Here is a 20213-nt window from a genome sequence, read left to right on the forward strand (position 1 = left end):
GTAATTAATTTCTCTTAAAAAATGTGTATTCCTTTAAACCGAACGTAGTGAAATAGTAGTGATTTGACAAAACATCATTTCACAGGGCAATACAAGGAAAAGAATTCTGGCAACACTATACCATGCCAACTTTCATAACAGCCCACATTTTGTAAAAATTTAGTTTTATGTGTTTTATTTAGCAATTTCTAATTGTATAGTGGAATACAAACTGGACTCCATTTCAGAGTTATTTTTCTGTCTAGTATGAAAACTAATTTGGAAATCTGAAAACCCATAGCCAATCAGACTTTCCATTCTCTGACTCATTCTACACACATGATTTTTGTAATGTTTTTCTAAGCTACCAGCTTTCCTTACCTTGATTGGTGAAAACAAGAATTTATAGAAATGTTCCTTGTCATAGCTGATAGAAATCATTGGACATAAGGTGCTTAAAAGCCTCTGAAAAATCTGACTTCAAGTCTCTATGGTGTAATGTGGAGATGTGTGTAGGTAAGATTAATGAACACAGGTTGAGTAGTGAGAAAAACATAATTAGGCTCTTTCTGATGTTTATCAGAGTGGAAGGATCCGTGAATAAAAAGCAGGCTTTTAATCAGAGTGAAGAGACATGCTCATAGTAGTATACTTGTTGCGAGTAGACTTTCTCTAGCTCCTTTTATGAAGCTGTTTGTCTGGAGATGAACTGTGCAGTGTGGTGGAAAGCTGTGGTGAAAGGAGGTGTGTACAGAGTCTATCTCCACTCCTCTGGGTGTCGTACAAAGGCACAGCATTTCAGTGTTGGGGCTGTCATACGGCAATAAATCAAAACAGAGCATATGCATATTCCTGCATATGCTTCCCCCTGCCATGAAAACGTGACCTCAAAGGCAGCTTATGGCTAATATCATACCACTGCATTTGATCTAACACTCTGCTCACTTATGGGGAAAGGAGATAATATTTTCACTGTGTATTGATATAAAGCCAAAAGCAAAAATTTATACTACATAGAACTCCTGATTACAGCATCTGTAATACATTTCATATAAGGCAGCTGAGGAAAAATAGGTATTGTTTTCTTACTGTGCATTATTTTCTACTATTGCAGGCTAATTACCCATAACTGCATCTCTATCCCTCTATCGACATTGCAACACACAGCCTGGTTACATCAAAAAGAATATAAGCTAGAATTAAAAATAGTCTGAGGTGGCTCACACAGATCCTATGCATTTGCTATTAACCCTTTAGTATACATCATCTGTTTTAACTACAAGATAGTCACAAGCACTCAAGTAGGTTTATGTCCTTTAGTTTCACTTCTAGGTATAAACTATTTTAGCCACAGCTGTAAGGCTTATTGGCTTTATGGCCAAGATCAACCTGATAGACGGAAAAAAGTATGAACACTCGAAATGCACTTTAATGCCATACAACCACTGTCACAGGAGCACAAGTCATCCTGGTGGTGCCAAATGTAGGTAGATGTTGACATACAACAGCTGGGTTTAAGTGCTGCTAAGAAATACTTCGTCTTGGCAAGGGCATACACCAGGAGTCAGTTTGGCAATGTTTCATGAGCAAGATTCCCCTGAGATGTGAGGAAGCATTGACCAGTTTAGGCCATCTCAGACTGGTAGCTGGAGGTGGACCTTCAAGTTGCATACCAGTGCATCTCCCCAGGTCCTTTCCCTTTCCCCTTCTCCCTAGACTTCAAACTGTCATTTAAATTTTAAACTCCTTATCCTATCAGATGTATCTAGAAGAGCTCCAAGAACTGCCACAGCAAATACAGCCAGAAGCACTCAGGCAATAAACACCTGGAAAACATACACCAACATCCCTGATTCCTACTGCACAAGTCTGGATTTACAACACTAATCCCACCTCACAGAGACCTGCAAAGCTAAGCATCTTCTGTATAGGTTAGAGGCAAGTATTTATTTCCCTGATATTGGAAAGTAAAATAGTAGTGAGGAGGACAGCAGTAAGAGGAATACATTGCAGTGTCCCAGGTCTCTGTGCTATTAGGTGTTGGAGAATGGGGTGGCCAAAGATGTCACTGTTCAGCTAATGCACTTCCAAAAGGCTATATCAAATACTCACTCCTTTTATTCTTCCTAAACACAGCTTGTTTCTTTGAAGACAGCATAGCTCAACTCAGCCCTGTTGTAAATACCGTGGCGTAAGTGAAGTTGCAACCTCCTTAACAACCAAGCAAAAATTGTTCCTTTGTTCCTTCTTTCCTTTTCCCTGACCAGCCGTAGCTCCTTTGCCTGGGCTTTTAACTCTTCTACCAAACCAGCAATTGCTGCAAAGAACGCTATCGTTGTCTGTTTGCAAGAGGTGACCTTCCTTTTCCCTTGGCACGAGTCCCCAGATGGAAGCGTAATCTATCACAGCTGAGTGACTTTCAATACACGGGCAAAAGCAGAGTGAAAACCTTAACATTGCTATTAAAGCTTCTCTCTATAAACAATTACTTGTCTTAATAGGGATTAATATAAGAACTAATCCAGTATTGAAAGAAAGTGAAAACATTGCAAAGCCTGTCTTGCAGCTGTAATTTTGTTCTGCAAATGGAGCTGTGGAGCTACTAACCAAGTCAGGCACTCTTCACTGAGGAGGTTATTGACAGACTGGAAGTGCTGTGTGAGTAATTATGTGAAGAAAACCTGTTTGTTTGTTTGTTTGTGGTTTTTTTTTGTTTGTTTTTTGTTTTAATTACGAAGGCTGCAAATAGATGCTGACATACAGAAAACATATGCTAGAAGGGTTTTGGTGGCTTGTTAGTAATAGAAAATTCACGTAAGACTTCATATAAAGGGAAAATGCCTAGTGCATGCAGAATACTAGAAAAAATTAGAATAAGCTAGGCAATAACTTTTATTTTGTGAATTTTAATATACAGACGGTTCATTAGGAACTGCAACAACACAGAACCAACTACTCAGAGATGCAGTAGCTTAATCAGCTAGCTTATATGCAACCTTGTGAACTTCTAATAAGATTACGTTCCAGTGAGCTAATCAACGCAATATTGTGATTACATGGAGTTGAAATAGATTATTAGAATGGAAATAAGGGCAGACATTTAGAAGGAAATAATAGCCTGTCTTTTCTCATTTTTACATTTCTTAAAATTCAAGCTTAGTGCAACAGCTTTACAAAATCTTTCTTTTTTTTATGTTCTATGTATTTATTTACCATTCACTAGGATAGCTTTGTTCGGTCAAGTGGAGAAATTTGTAGAAATCTCATGATTTGTCATAAAAAGCATGTGAAAAGGTGACAACATCTGGAGAGATTCATTTTGCTAAGGGGGAGCAATCATACAAAAGTACTAATAATGAGCAGCTCAGTCAGAGCCTTCTTTGGATGTTGTTTTGGACTCTGCAATGTGTCCAACTTGATGTTCTGATGACAGTACTGGCCTGCTCTATTTTCAGAGTCACCTCTGTCTCATCTGCCTGAAGAGTCTGCTCACCTTCATCTCCATGGAGCTCAAAAAATGGCTCTGAGCTTATGAAGGGATGTCTGGTTTAGCATGGCGTTTGCTCTCAACTCAGTCAGCAAGTCCTACTGAGCTTTGTGGTTTCGCTGAAGAGCATGCATGTAGCCAAGTTATGGTATTGCTATCGCAGACAGAGAACTTTTCCAGTCACACACACCATCTACTGCAGAAGCACCTACATATGCTGAGCACCTGCAACAGGCAAATACAGTCCATATGTTGCAGTTTCAACACTTAGTTGCAGTTAGGTTATGTGATAAAAGCTCATCTGCACAACCAGAAAGGCCCACAGAGACCATCTCCAAACCTGCTCCGTGTTACCTCCCGCAGCCAGCTGTCTCCTCACTGCCCAATGCTATACACCCTTTGAGCATTTTTTACCTGCTTTATTTTTTTTTCTATTATATCTTGTCTTCCTTTTTTTTTGTGGTACAAAATCAAATACTGTGCTTAAGTGCAAGTGGATTAAAACTATTCTACTTTCTCATCTTAAAAAAATAATCATAAATCTCATGGATCTGGAGGTTAGTTTGCTTGAGTCTGCCATTTACTGCTGCACAAAATTTCTGTTTGTCAGGTTTTAGAATTTTGTGCATTCTGCAGTAAGATGACAGTGTGCAGTGTTTGCACAACTCATTTTTTAATCTGTCTCAAAAAAGAAGTTACCCATTTGTTATTTGATGGACATGGTATTTATGGCGCCTCAATTTGATGTTTATTTACAACAAAAACCATAAAATCTCTGACACCTTAAGCTAGATCTCTGGGATAAGGAGTATCTGGTTTCCTTGGTCTTTTTTAACCTTTAGGACTTGTATTCCTTTGTCTTTTTTAACATTTAAAACCATTTTCCTTATGTAGTTTCAATGCTCAACTATTTATTTCTACAGAGCAGTCTCTGCTGTCATCTTCATTGAAAACTGATGTAAACTGCATCTTCTCCACAAGACTTTGTTCCAATTTCCTTTGCATGGTCAATATCTGCCTGAGCAGCATCATCTTTTACTTTATCACTGTTCTATAATCTTCTAATATCCTTTTTAATATCTCCCTACTACAAGCTTTATTATCCTTTTTACTAAAATAAGTAACAATTAGAATAGTATCACTAGATTTTAATATATAAAGAGAATAAGCAGACAAACACAGTTGAAATAAAATGTAAATCTTATTTTCAAGAAGATCAGTGTGAAATGCTTGCTGTTGTCAGCCTCCCTTTCTCCATATTGCTAGTCTCCTTCCAATCAAGTATTCAGGTTAGGAATCCTCTCCCTATCTACAGATGGCCAGGGAATGTAGTTGTTCCTCAAAGCAGAATGGTTGGTATGGCTTTCTTTTCTCTACTTTAAATGCATTTAAATGTATGTTAAACAAAGGGAGTTGCTGGGTTTCCTGGAAAATTACAGAACCTCAATATATACTGTGAGCAAAAGACACATTTTCCCATCTATATGCAGCAAGCAGCTTCATGGTAGAATAAAACACTGGCTGCGAGAGGTGTATTCAGATAATTTGGTTGTTCTCTGGTGAACTCTGCGTAATAACTGCAGAGGAAAATAGCATATTTACAGAAAATAATGGTGTTAAATTAATGTTGTCTGAAGATTTGACAAAGGATGGCGAGGCCATTGAAGTGCAATTTTTATTTCCATTTATCAGTTCAAAAAGTAAATTGCACTTTTTTTGTTTTACATTTGTGACACACCTTTTGCCTGGGAATATAATTTGCTTTAAATGGTAGATAACTCCTGTTTTAAAAGCAGAAGTTTCAAGCCTTTAGTTGAACAGATCTGTGTACATGATTTGTTTACATCAAAAGTTGGTCTAGTTTACTTGTTTGTCACTTGCTCAAGCATTTTAGATAGTTTTAGTCTCTGTCTAAAAATTATTTAAAGACTCCTCCTATTTTTTTTACGTAAATTTTTTTTTTCCTCAGCCACTTATTTTAAGGTTAGAAAAAACTTTGTAACCTATACTGCTTAATCAAAATACACTAAAAGAGAAAAATGCCTAAAGTTTCCCACATTCTCTTCTATTTTTCAAGCAACAATGAACACTGTAGGTTACTTCCTCTTGTTGATCCAACTACAATGTAGTGGATAATAGGGCACTACTTGAGTACAAGACCATACCAGCAACTGTGGAAGCACGATATGAAGAAAAAAGAAGAAAGATCTGGGTCCATATCCCACTCCGTGTGCTTTTAATTTGAGTCATACCAAGTTTTGCCAATTGTTGGGTCTGGTAGCCCCAATTCACAAGTTCACACACTCAGACAAAATCACATCTACAAAAAACTTAAGGGACCTCACTGTAGAGTCATCTGTCATAGTATGAATATGAAGTTGGCAACAATCACAAGTACAAAATGAGCTTGCTATTTGTTTCTTGCTTCTGAATAATAGAAAACAATTAAAAAGAATTCTACCTTTCTACAGATGAAAAAAAAATCAAGTAGTCCATCAGAATAGACATAATCAACTCCAGAAAGGTCTACTACCACGAGTTTGTCACCAGCACATGTGATTCGCAGGTGAGTATGGTAGTGCTGGAGAAGCATAGAACAATGGTTTTCCACATAGGAACAGAGAGCAAATATTTCTTGCTATACCTAATGTCTTTTTGTCTCAGTGCAGTCATATAAGCAAGTCTTCTAACTGCACAGATGAGATCTTCACTGGATGTAGGCCATCACAGAAGTGAGCAAGACCCTCATGATCTCCCAGTTTATACCAAGTATGACGTACATGAGATAGATACCCTGTTGGTTAGTTTAGGGCCACCTGCCCTATTTGCCCCTCCTCGCAGGTGCAGCTCCTTTTCCACCAGCTTGAAAACAGCCTTGGTTAAGTGTAAGCATTGGTCTTTTTGCATACCAATGTCCTGTGTTACCACTTTAGACAAGAACACTGTCTAAAAAAACACAGTTTTTGAGTTAGCTTTCAGAGAAGGAAGTTACTTAGAGCAACTGAGTTAGGCACAAAACTGACTCTAATTTACCTTGAACTACAACAATATTACATCTGAAGGATGTTTATTTTCATTTGGTATCCACCAGTCTAGCATTTCTCTGGCTTCTCACTTGTCATAAATATTTGTGAAGCAGATAGCCCTTGAAAATTCCCCATATATGAAAACATATAGTCAAGAGGAAGAAAGAGCCCTTTTCTCTCTTCAGTACCAACCAGTTTACCCAGCAACAGCTGAACACATATTTACTTTTTCATTAAAGTTTTGTTAAATTTAGAATTGTGTAGAGCTCCCAAACAGATCATTCTGAAGATGACCGAAGATCACATATTTTGTTTGATGACTGGAACATGCTGGAAGAATCAAAACGCTAAGTTTCAAAGCAGAATCTGAAATATAAATTTAGTTTGAAGATTTGCTAAATCTAAAGATGCAGCATGAGGTTGGTCTTGTCAGTGTATGCACATTTATGCCTATTGCCTCATCTTCCTCATGTGTGCTATTTTCCATCGGTCACGAAGACGGCAAACTTCCACATAAGTTACCACAGTTCAGCTGGTGGGTGATGATATGTGTAACAGTCACTTCTGATCATATTTTTCCCATGGTAGCTAATGAATACGGACCTCATAATTCCTGTCCCTATTCCTGGTTAAAACTAAACAGTCTAGCTTTCATACTGTCCAAACCCTTCTGACATGCTTCACACTCAAAGGATTTTGCTGCCTTTCTCAAAAAAAGCATAGCTTTGCTGCATAGCCAGAATGACCTTGATTTTTTCTTGCTAAGATTACACTCCTTGCAGGTAATGCTTTCTTTTGAACAGTTTGTTCTGACTTCTTAAGTGATTTTACAAGGTCTTCTTTATCTCTTCATCCCAGACTAATTCATTACAAATGTCTACAGCCTGTCTCTGGCCCCACCAGTGCTGTGCTCAGCTGCTGGTGCTGCTTCTGCTGCTTTTGCAGCTGTTTCACACGATCCATACACCTGGCAATCTTTCTTCAGTGATCTGCATCTTGCTGACCACCAGATTGAACAAGTCCTGGTTAACGTTGGTCATTTTTTGCTTGGTTCATTGCTGTTACTGGAATTATTACAAAATAACACAGATTAACCTCAAAGGAAACCTTGGACACAAAGTCATTAAGTAAAAACCTTGCTAGCAGTGTGGTTTTCCTTTCATATTAAGAATATCCCAGGTCAGATAGATGACGTTACTGACACCTATTAAAGATGACACTCTCTAAAGAGCTGTCTGTAAACATGCACTTCTATGGTCTAAGCAAGATAAATTACCCACTAAATTAAAGGAAGCTATAAGCTTTTATCTCACAGGTACATTTAAGATAAAAATGTTTCTAGTGGACAGACATGAATGTATTCATATTTACATTACCTCTGCATTAACAACACAGTTAATGCCACAGCTGCCTTGCAAATATTCCACAAAATCCTTAACATCAAGAGTGGCCCAATGGCTATGTCTCAGTTTCTTCTCATGCAGTGAGGAAACATTCTCGTAATGCAGACCTAACATATTCCAGTAAGTCTTGTGAGTCAAGATTTCATGGCTGTAAATGTCAGTTGCCAAAAGCAAATTATAGTGTGTCTCAACCGGCTCCCATTTCAGTTGCACTGGCTCACAAAGCTGAGCCTCGCAAAGATCCCGTTTCTCAATGTGGTATCAACTTAACAAAGACTTTAATACAACTAACAGCGTCAATGATGGTGTGTCACCCAGTTTAATTAGTTTCCCCAAAACTTTACTCAAGGTTACCTCCCATAGTAAGTGTCCAGATGAGGGAAACTTTCCAAATTTTCACTTCCCTAACAGCATTAACAGTTTGAGTAGTGTTTTTCAAAGTGGAGGGAATCAAGCTGGGCTGTGCAGCGACTCAGACATTTTGAGATGACTATCCTCTGGCTGTACATCAAAGGATACTTTCAGCCAACCTAAGCAAGAACAACCACTGAAAAAAACAGCCCTACCTTTCTTCCCAATTGTTTACTTCCACATTCCTTCCTTGTGCTAGCACAAGCTTTTCTGTGAATATGCTGGGGTACCGAGCAGGCTGAAAAATATTTATTGGTTTCAGTCAGGCTATTTTTCAGCTCCTCAAGTCTTGTTTGTCACCTGACTGCATGAATGCTTGTGCTAGCCCAAAGGCGAAGCAGGTTTGAGGCCAGAGAAACCACAGTCTTTTTGTCTGTGGTAATATGTGCGGGCTTTTTTTAGGCAAGATAATATACCAATTGTCCTCTGTCAGTAATGCTGTTTATCTAAGTGAGGGATGCAATTCCATCTCCAAGCCCTGTGTCACCATGGCACAGTCATGCAATAATGTACGTACAGTCTTTGCAAAAGAAAACTCCACAAGTAAATGATCTGATAACAGCAAAACAGTGAGAATCATTGGTCTACAAATAGCTTGAATGACTGTTTCCCTCCCACTATAAGAGGGCTGGAGCACCTCTGCTATGAGGACAGGCTGAGAGAGTTTGGGTTGTTTACCTGGAGAAGAGAAGGCTCCAAGAAGACCTTATAGCAGCCTTCCAATACCTGAAAGAGCTACAAGAAAGCTGGGGAGGGACTTTTCACAAGAGCATGTAGTAATAGGATGAGGAGGAATAGCTTTAAATTGGAAGAGGCAAGATTTAGGCTAGACATTTGGAAGAAAGTCTTCACTGTAAGGGTGGTGAGGCACTGGAAGAGGTTGCCCAGGGAAGCTGTGGATGCCCATTCTTATTAATACAAGATGGTACTGGAAAGTACAAAATGTCTAATGAATATAACTGCAGCTAGTTGTAACCTTACATGCTTAAGCTGAGTTAAGGAGAGGGAATATTGGTTTGCTGAGTCTAATGCTCAACTATCTAAACTAATTAGCTCGCTGAATAGACTACATGCAGGAGTTTTGTGTTGGTTTGGTTTTTTTTCTTTACGATTGGCCTCAACTACTAAACGTCTCTAATGTTCGGAAACACATCTTGAGAAAAGTGCCATAATACAAGGCAAGCTATAATGTGCTAGTGACCTTCACCTGGCTCCCTAGAGCATCCCTGAACCTGTGATCATCCATACACTTAGCACATTCACTCTTCATCATCAAAGCATCTTACAGAAGCCATTTTTCTCAGCTTCTTCAATAGGGATAAAAAAATGTAGTCTCCAGTTAGTTATAAAATCCAGACTGTAAACAGAAATACAGGACACTGTACTTGCAAATATTGAAAGCTCTACTTTTCAGCAGAAGCTGTTTTTCAATTATACTTCTTTGAAATGCAATACTCCAATTTCTGATAAGTCAAACCATATGAATTTGTGTCCTGTATACATTGAATGCTTTCCAACAGAGTCTTTAAGGCTTGCAAGTCATGGAATGAAATATAATTTTGTTTTCTGTTACTTTTATATCGTCTATTGAGTTCATTAACTGCCACTAAAATAATGCCTGCAAAATTAAACAGCACATGTAGGAATTATAGTACTCTGTAGATTTTCTAAACAGCCATGACTATGCCCTCACTGCTTCATCCATGATCATTTTTATTTACGTAGCCAGATTTTAGTTCTCCAATATGACTTGTTTTTGCCTATAGGCAGTGAACAGATGTCTCTCCCTTTCAAGCCAATATAAATAATATTGTTCCTAGATGATGGTTTCTTCTTAGCTCATTCAAGACTAGAATGAATCTCTTCCAAGAGTGGAGTTTTTTCTGTATTGTCCCTCACAATACAGCTGTCTTCTGTTGTAGCCTTGTACTTACCAGCTAGTCCAAATGCAGGATTTCTTTTGTTCTGATTTCCCAGAGGACGTATGAAACACTGACCATTATTTTAAGATTGGTCCACAGTGGGCACATTGATCATTGTACTGTTAGGTGTTTACAGGAACTTTAGACAGGTTAAAAAAGAGATTATTTGATCATGTTATACTTTCAGGAAATCCTTCCAGCTAAACATTACCAATCATGTTTATCTTTACCATACGTGAAGTTTTCTAGGACTCAGATCAGTAGCTTTTAAAATTATGATATACTAAGCTATATTTTCAAAACATGCTAATAAGACTCATTGTGCTGACTCTAATTAATGTCATTATTGTGCTCAAACTAAAGTGCAGTTAAGATGGGGAACTTTCATGCCACTTCTTATCTGGAGAAAACCACTAGTGAATGCATAAATCTATTTTACACCTACAATTGTACTTCTTCTAACTCTTCAACCCTCAAAGAGTTTTCCCTTGAATCTTGAAGACAAAAAGATGCCTTTAGAGTAAGTAACCAGTACACTCAGTTATTACATTTGAGGTCTGAGTCTCTTTTGACATATCCACAAACTCAAGAGGGTTTGCTGGTTCTATTGGCTCATATAGACATCCCAAAGCTGGACTCATTTCTTTATTTCACCATGCTAAAGAACTGGGCTGGGTTGTTTTTGGTTTCCCCCCCCCCTTATTTCGGAAGAAATAAAAAAACTATTCTGTGTCTTGGAAGTCAGAATGACTCATCTATCCTTGTTAAAGGCTGGGATTCTTGTTGTCAGATTTTCACAATTTGTTTGGGCTCTGTCTCTTTCTTGGTGTAGTTTGCCATCATCTGTGATGCATAAGCAGAAATGTGTAATTTTGTAGCTGTTTACTTAATTTCTTGTGTTATTTATGCCCTTTTATCCAGACGAAAACAGCAGTTTTACAGGAAAAACTGTATTTGGTGACAAGGAAGGAATACGGAGAAGAACATCTTCAAAGCTGGAAAAAAATGGGGGAAAAAAAATCCTAAATTTAGGAGGACAGAACAACAAACAACATCAGTTTTGCACCGAAGACCATCACCCTCTTGACCAAAGCTTTTAGTCCTTCTTGGAATGTTATCATCAGCATTTCAGCAGCATTTCCCAGCAGCTCTCTTTACCATAGTCATGGCTTAAGGGAGAATGTGTGGACACTGCTGTATGAATGGAGGCGTGATGGATTTGCTCAGGGCTTCTGGCTAGCACGGCCGACACAGCGGAGGGAGTGGTTGCCCTTGCAGTGGCCAAAGTGACTCACAGCGGGTTCGAGGGCTGTCACCAGATGGCGATGTAATGTCAGTAAAACCGAGAGCTTCTGGCGTCTTCCCACCTTGGGTGGTGGTCCCTGCGTTTGATGGTTCAAATAGCTCATAATGTTGGATGTTTCCTAAGCTGGCTCTCCTTCTCCCCACAAGCTACATGAAATCTATACTTACTGCAGTGAGAACTTGCCGATCCTGTTCAGAAAGGTGCAAGATTTGTTCCTGACACGTTCCCCACACTTTTCTCTACTCTGTCTATTTTCTAAAACATAACTAGACGAAATTACTACATTTTTGCTGCACACAGCCTGTCTGAATATTTGCATTGACTAGTCTGTTAGGCTGGTTAAGCTGTGATAACAAGAACATCCGTGACTAAGGCTTCCTTCAAAGAAAAGCTGCTGCTACATTCTGTCATCTTGAAGTAACTTGCAACAATCAGAAATCTCCAGTCCTCTCCGCTCAGCTGCCTAGATTGTGTCTTGGACGACCTTTCCTCTTCCATACACCTTTCAGCGTGTAAGTTTACAGAAGGATCAGTCACCCCAAACCATATTCTTTAAGTTTGGAAGATCTCTCTGTAAGAGTTACCAGCCCCTTTGAGAAAAACATGTTTGAATTAAAAAATGTTAATACAGTTTCCATCTGTATTTTCTGAGGATGCAATTCATTTCTGGAGTTTGGCACTGCGACTATGTAGTTGTGTTACTACTAATATCCATTGTTTCTATCTACTTAGATCTCAACAGTTGTTTGCAATTCAGCTTGAACACTTAAGGACTCAAGAGGGAGGAGAGAACAAATTTTCGTAATATTTAAAAGGAAATATTCTCTGGGTTAATTATGGGCCCCCTTTTTTTTTTGCATTCTGTAAGGCAGCATGGCTCTACAGTATGTTTATAATCATAGGTTGCCTTCAAAACTACATGACTGATGAAATTTCAAAGTCTCAGAACGAAGTGTTTTCATTACAGTCACCTCAGTTTTGTCGGATATAGCTTTGCTTTACCACCAAACTGCAAAGCAAAATTCACAAAATCTGTACAATTTCTAAAACTATACTGTAATGGCTTAATATTGAGCACAGCTCTCTACTAAAATTTTACCTACCATTAGTAAACAGATGATTGAAAGGGGACATGCAACTTTTCCTGACTTTTCAAGCCCTGAAATGAATACTTCCTAAAGGCAAAGAAGGAGGGTAGAAATGAACTGCTCAAACAAAGCAAATCAGAAAGAGTTGCCAGGCCCTTGCAGACATGGTAACAAGAAATGTAGGTAGGTTTCTTTTGGCAGGAAGAAGCAGTGACTAATCATGCACAAAGGAAGCCTCTATAAAAAAGGAGTCTGAGATGCAGGTGGGGGGAAAAGTAAGAGGATGTCACCAGGAGAGAGAACATTAACATTAGCACGAAAGAGAATTTACATTTCATTGTGTGGCCGGGATTCCCTTCATGATGCTTCAATCTGTCTCAGTAGTACTCATCAAACCCAGAAGCTGCCACGACGGGATTTCAGAGAAAATTTTACAGAGTTATGAGAATAAACAGAGAGTTCGCATTTGACTGAAGAGGAAAACATGTCCATTATCTGCCAACTTTGCAAACACAGCTGCATTCCCAATTACAGTTCTACTTAAAACTAAGAACAAGCTGTTCTCTAGGTCAACATTAAACTAAGTAGCAAGAATTCAAGAGTACTCCTGAACTCCTCCTTAAGTCTATCTACATAAGCATCTGGGAATCCAGCATGGAAATCCAGCTACCGGGCGCTGAAAATGCCATCAACAAGCTATTATAAAAACACAGACTATAGCAACCTTTTCACCTTCAAGATGTGTCCTAATGTGTAGGTGTATAAATGAATTAATTTTTGACTTAGAAGTGGACTTTTGTTTGCCTAATGTGCTATGCTGTTATTTGCTATGCAGCATATCCTCCTCTATGCAGAGGAGGATAAAAATTAGCAAGTTTATTTTACCTTAAACAAATTACTTTCATATGACTGAAAAAGAAAGCAGCAGTCATCCAAAAAAGTTCAAAACCATCTACTGATTTTTCTTTTTAACTTGAAATTGAACAAGGTATCATTCTTTTAAGATCAAATGGGCTTAAAACCAAGACCAAGCCATATAGTGGCCTGATCATATAGTGGTATCAAACCAGCTGGCCTGCTGCATGAGCAGCTGAAGGCAATTTGTCTCTGGATCACCTGTATAGACTACTAATAAGATGTTTCCATGGCCTGGAAATCCCAGAAGTGAGGAGAACTTATTCTGTGAGCCCCATCTCTATCTGGTGAACATGCGTCACAACTCGCTCTCAGTGCAACCTGAGAACCGACCCCAGATTTTCGGCATTCCCTTGTCTGAAATGTAACAGAAATGGCCAGGGCAGGCCTGAATGGGGAACGCGGGGAGGGGGGCAGGGAGGAGGGTAGAGAAAATAGGAATTCACAAGCGTTAAATAACTGCTGGGAATTAGCTAGGCAAAAAATACCGTGTTTTAATAAAATGAAGCTGACCTCTTAAGAACTGTTTGGAGAGATTTCAGCTCAAAGAAGTAGCTTGAAAAGATAAAGAATAGGTAGAAATGTCCCAAGAGAGAGAATAAAGTATATAGTCTTTTCAGAACAATTAAAAATCATCAACCAGGTAACTGTTGCAAAGATAAAACTAGATGCTATGTGATGAACATCAGACAAGGATATATTACTGAAATGATAGACTGTATATAAGTAACAGAAAAGGAGGAACCCTTCCTTCCCCCTATAGATTACTAATTAGTTTCTTGGGGATGTTTATGCTACACTGATAGCTTAGATTTGGGTTTTCTGTACTCTGGGTGCTGAGCTGGGCACCCTGTGCCCATACCAGTACAGTGGTCAGAAGCATATGTCAAACTCATCTGGGAAAGCATACACAGGTGAGATCATGCATGTGAGTCACACTGGGGACTCAAGACCCTCCTTAGATTGTGTCAGGCTCATCAGATTTTCTACTGGAAGAGCATTGCTTTATCTGTACCTAGAATCTAAATTAAAACTGCCAGAAGATGAAAATAACAAATATATCCTGAACCTAAGCTACGAAATAATCTGATTATATGAAAGACATTGTTCCAGGTTAAATCAATCTGAAGCAGGCTTGCTAGGTGGCTTACTAGTATCCTGGTCTGATACACATATATATTTAAGCATCATCTGAAGAATAGAATATCCACGAGTTTGACTGTGCAGAGTCAGTAAAATACTCAACTTTAGGCTATGATTTTGCCTTGAAATTTCTGAAACTACATGAATGTTCCCCAGATTATTCAGAACTCAGTCCTCCAGCATCTTCAGGACTTTTTTTGACATCAACAAAGATCGGTAACGTTGTATCTCTGAGTCCTACTGTGTAGTGTAAACTCAATTTGGCTCTGTAGCCAGATTCTTAACATAAAATAAGGCAAGTCCAGAGACCCATGGATGTATCCGAAGGCTTACAGACATGTTCCTCAGCTGTGAAAAAAATAGAGAGAAGCTGAAATTACAGTTCTGCTCGTATATTTATAATTTTCAGTGGAAGATTTGAATGGGGATCATCCATTCCTGCTGGGCAATTTCTAAGAAAGAATCTGTGTAATTGTGAAGTTGTTACACTCCATATTGTACGCACCTAAATTAAAGTAGGAAAGCCTTTAAGTCATAATCCAAGTCAACTATTCATCTAATCAGTCTATCATGCTTATTGTATGTCAGAAATGAGTTGCTGGAAGGACTTCTCTGAGCTGTACAGAAAGACCTGGAAAAGATCCAGTCACTTTACACAACTGAGAATGTAACAAGGAAGAGAGGAATTAGATGCACATTTATATTATAAGAAAATGTTCAGATCCCTCCTAGTACTGTTTTATCACTCTCTACAGTACATAAAGGTGAATAATTTGCATAATTTTCATCAGGCACCTGCAGCCTGGTCACTGCAAATGTAAAGCAAAATTGAAACATTCTTCAGAAATACCTTTAAAATCAAAGTCCACGCTGCTAGGCATGAGTTGGACTTCTTTAGAGAAGAGTAGTGAATGTTACTGTACTGCATTTGGAGATAACTGGTTTGTTTTGTAAATCCCATTGGAAATAAACAGCAATGCCTCAGAAATGCCAGTGTTCCTATGAGAGAGCTGGGATGGAGGAAGTTTTGGGCTGCTCTGAAACAGCATGTACAGTAGGGGGACCCAAGAAACAGGCACCCTGGGGGCTTCCTTGCTGCTTTGCAGTCCTTGTTGCTGGCAACAATAATATTACCTCCCGTGGAGCAGCTGCTGAGTGAGGGAAATATTTTGGTTCCAATATATTGCTTTCAGGTGCTTCTGAAACCAAATTTTCTTAGATTGATTTCTGGTTCAGAGATTTCTGCTTGAAATAGAAGAAATAAAATTGAAACAATCAAATAATGTTTCATAAACAGTAGACCCTGTCTGTGTAGCCTGCTCTGAGTGGTACTGTTCTTTACAGAAACAGCTGATCTGAGGAGGCCTCCCATTGCTTTTCTGTTGGTGGATAAAACAATAACACAGATGCTAGGTACAGTTTCATTGCAGCTAGTTCTAGTTCCACAAAACACCATGAAGTGACTGCAGCCTTAACAACGGCGCAAAACCCATGCGTAAACAGTTTTGCCAGCATCCATCAGTGCAAGAATCTTTAAAACAATGTGTTAAAGTGGGAGCAGAAAGCACTCTGGCTCTGATTCATTACTGCTTTCACTCAAATAAGGGATTCATTTGAAAAATATCACCTGCATCAATCCCTGGCAGAGCTAAGAAGGAGGGAGAGCAATGAATTTACATACCTGACTGCTAGTTTTCCCTTATGAAGAGACCAGTTTGGTAAACTTCTACAGAGGTCACCAACAAGCATGCTGCTTTCCTTGCCTTTTGCTGAATCATGCCCGATCCCTAAAGATTTTCATCTGTCTGCCCAGTCACACCTCAACAAAACTTTGCACCACAGGAGCAAAGGTAACTGGGGAATTGTGGTCCTTCCCACCTCCCTGAACAGCACCCTGAAAGATGCTGCTGCAGCAGCCCAGCTGGTGGGCATCCTCTCTATCCAAATGATACCTAAAATAGCTAAATATCAATTTGCTGTTTAAAGTACAGCTTCTGAGAATGAGGTCAAGGAGGCATCTGGAGCAGAGTTCCTCCCTCTCTCACCATACTTGGCACCTACTAATCTCCTTTTGCTCTCTGGGCAGCTTAGTGGGCTAGACTTCATCCTCTAAACAGCAGCTGCGTAGTGGAAATACTTTACCAAAGACTGGTAAAGTAGCTTCTGTTTTGGAGAGGAAACAGAGAAGCAGTGGGATTTTTGTTCGCCATCCTCTTCAGCAGCTCTGCCAAACACCAGCAGGCAGAATCCATCTGGCTACTAGACCACAGCGCCAGTGCCTCAAAAGAGCTGATGCGACTAGCCCATTCCCAGGGGTATGCCCAACTTTTTCCAAAGATATTTAAGATAAAAGATAACAGTAGGGCTCTTAACTGAAGGTAAGCTTTGGTCAGTCTAGTGTGTGGAACAACAACAGATCTGGAAAGTCTCTTAAACAATTTCCAGCCACTTAAACAATTTCCTTGGATGGTGTCAGTCAGTGCAGTCGGCAGAAGGAATGCAATTATGCACTGAGCCTAAGCAGGAGCCAAGGCTGGTCTGTTTCTGAAATCACAAAAACAAATTAAAACCAAAACCAGTGCCATATCCAGAATGACGGTTCTTCTGCATCCAGCTGGATCTTACTGCTCCGTCTCCTCTTGAATCAGAAAACTAAAACAGTAAGAAAGAAACTCCAAACTCAAACTCTGTTCAGGCTGACTTAACAGGTGGCGAGAAAAGAACTCGGAACAGGACCTGCCTGTGAAATGGCTGAGTTTGCCCCAATATACTTCCCAGTGCTCAATCTCTCCTTACCATCTGGAAATGCTTGTAGCCTATGAAAAGATAGCACACTCTTCTAGTCAACAAGACAAGAGGTTTCCACTTCTTCTAATCAGATCAAAGCCTTCCTGATGCGCACCCTGTCTACCTAACTTAAGCATCTGATGAAGGTCTGCTCTCTAGAGATGTTTTCTAACAGTATGGTGCTCCCAGACCAATGCAATTCCAGGAACACAGAGGGGGTGTGGATTGCAACAGCCACGTGTGAATGCCTTCAGTGCTGCTCAGAGACACTGGAGTATCCCAGCAGGCACCTGGACTTCGAAGCAAAAGGTTGATTCTAGTTTGAACATCACCCCATTGCCTTAGGTGATGATTTAATCCATATCTCTTTGGCAATTTGGAGATGCTATTTTCACTACTGATACAACAAAATGTTAGATGAAACAGTCATCTCTAATTGCCTTAGAAAACCAGCTCCATAGGCATCTTTTGGCATGATTTACAAGATTCTTTAAAACTATAGTAAACATTTATTACATTCTATGAATTAGAGGTGAGGAGAGAATTTGCAAATGTATTTTTGCCCAGCTTTGCCTCACTGTTGGCACAGATGCCTGTGGATGATGATTCACAAACACTGTTTTTAGGTCAGATTTACTTTTAAGCCCAGAAGTACACTTACATTAAATGAACAACTTTGTGATGCATTTACTCCCAATTTTCTAGGAAAAATGAAACTTGGCAGTTCAAGTTACCCCAGCTGTCAGACAGCCTGCAAAATGGTATTCTCAAAAGCATTTGGGCTGCTTAGAGGGGTCTTTGGGCTTGTTTACTTCATTACAAAAGGCAAAGGGAGAACCGGTAATATCACACCCATACTAAAATGTTTCCTAGTAACAGTTAATATAATTTAAAGAAAATGAATTGAAAAGAAACATAGTTTTCATATGTTAACCCTTAAGCAATAGCTAATAGGCTGGAATTTACAGAACATAGCACTCTGCCTATGTTTCAACTTGCTAAATCTTCTTTGTTTACTAACATGATGTGATATAGAAGAAGTTCTAGGGTGGGTGCGTTTTTTCCATTTCAGGAGAGCAAACCAAATTCATTAAGGGTTTTATTAATAGCTTAATTGAACATCTGGTTCTAATTAAATCCTAATAGTCTTTGCTAAGAAGTTTGCAATTTTTAATGTTTTAAATTGGTTAAACTCACTAGATAATGTGTGTACATTACAGTGAAGATGAATTCTCCCTATATTAAAGTGCTACATACTATTACAAACAAATTTATAATATTTCGGAAGATTAATTTTAAAAGATACTCTTCAGAAAAACTTTGTGTTCAGGTTTGCCCTAGAGCTCTGGGCCTGACCTCACTACAAAGGGAAGAATACAACAGTGGTTTCTGACTGAGAATATCCTTCTTTTGGGATTTTTAATTCTGATGGCATGAAGAGTTGGCTGGAGGAATGAAATTTGCAGCAAGCAATGTCGTGACCTTTTGCACTATGAAAAAATAGGCAAGTATGTTTAATTAAAAATGCTGCTTTTTCATGTAAGATCATGCAGCTTGGGCTGTGTCAACATGCTGCTCACCTCATCAGAGTATAAAAACAGCTGGCAGCAGTGACATAAAGTCACCCAAGGCAAAGGATTTTTTTGCCTTTTTTTTTTTTTCTTAATTGCCTCTCTACCTCATGTTTTTATTTTTTTTTTTTATTTCCAGGTGTTAGGCAGCCTCATGCTCTTTGTCATATTTTGAGTAAATTGGATCATTCATTTAGGAGATTAAACAAAAGGAGATTAACTTGGATGATAGACTGAGTTTCAGTAGACATTCCCCTTGAGTATGGAAATATGTTGGACCCAAGAAGTTTTGGAGTACTATTGGCCCAAAACCCCTTGAACTTTTTCTAAATCATTACAAATTGAGTCTTCGCCGAATGGAAATGGCGAGGAAGGTGTGAAGACTCTGTAAAAAGCTTTCACACACAGTAGGTATTCTGATTTTTTTTCCTGATTTGCAGAGGAAACAAATTTCTATGTGATACATCTGAGACTCTTAAAACCTTTAAAGCTCTTTTGAAGGAAACAGGACATCATCTGAAGGTCTTTTTCAAACGTTGGAATTGACAGAGTATATCCAAAATCTAAATTAGACAGACTAGGGGCAGGAGGAAAGAGGATTACATTTGAGAACCCAAATGCAAATAAAGAGAAAGGTTTAGATCGTCTGCAAATTGCAGCATCCCTTTTCTGTAAACTTCAGACTATACTTTCAGCACTATGGTCTAGTTTCTTTTCTGCATGTACCAGCTTGTTAGGAATGAAAAACTGAAAATGAAAAGTCATAATAATACAAACATGAGTGACTTCATTCTCAAGTGCAGTTACAACAACTCAAAGCTGCAGAGCTGGAGAAAAATTAAATGGTTTAAGAACTACCACTTTTTCACCATGCATACACAAGAAGAGTTGAGGGAAAGAAGTTTTGCAACCCCCGTTCAGTCTCCAGCAAACTACAGTCTGATTAGCCTGTATTTTCTGATATATTACATGACATCAAGTCAGTAGCAGTCCGATGACAGCAAGGATCAAAGATTTCCAGTGGCAACAGAATCCACTGGCGGTGCAAACCTATGTATGCATTCATGTTACAGGTTATTAAATATGAAATAAAAAAAAAATATCTTTTTGGTGAATGAAAAACAGAGAGAGCTGCTAAAATACCTATATCTTTATCTGCAATTTTGCAAAAAATA

The sequence above is a fragment of the Cuculus canorus genome, chromosome 4 (assembly GCF_017976375.1).
Source record: "Cuculus canorus isolate bCucCan1 chromosome 4, bCucCan1.pri, whole genome shotgun sequence".
NCBI lineage: Eukaryota > Metazoa > Chordata > Aves > Cuculiformes > Cuculidae > Cuculus > Cuculus canorus.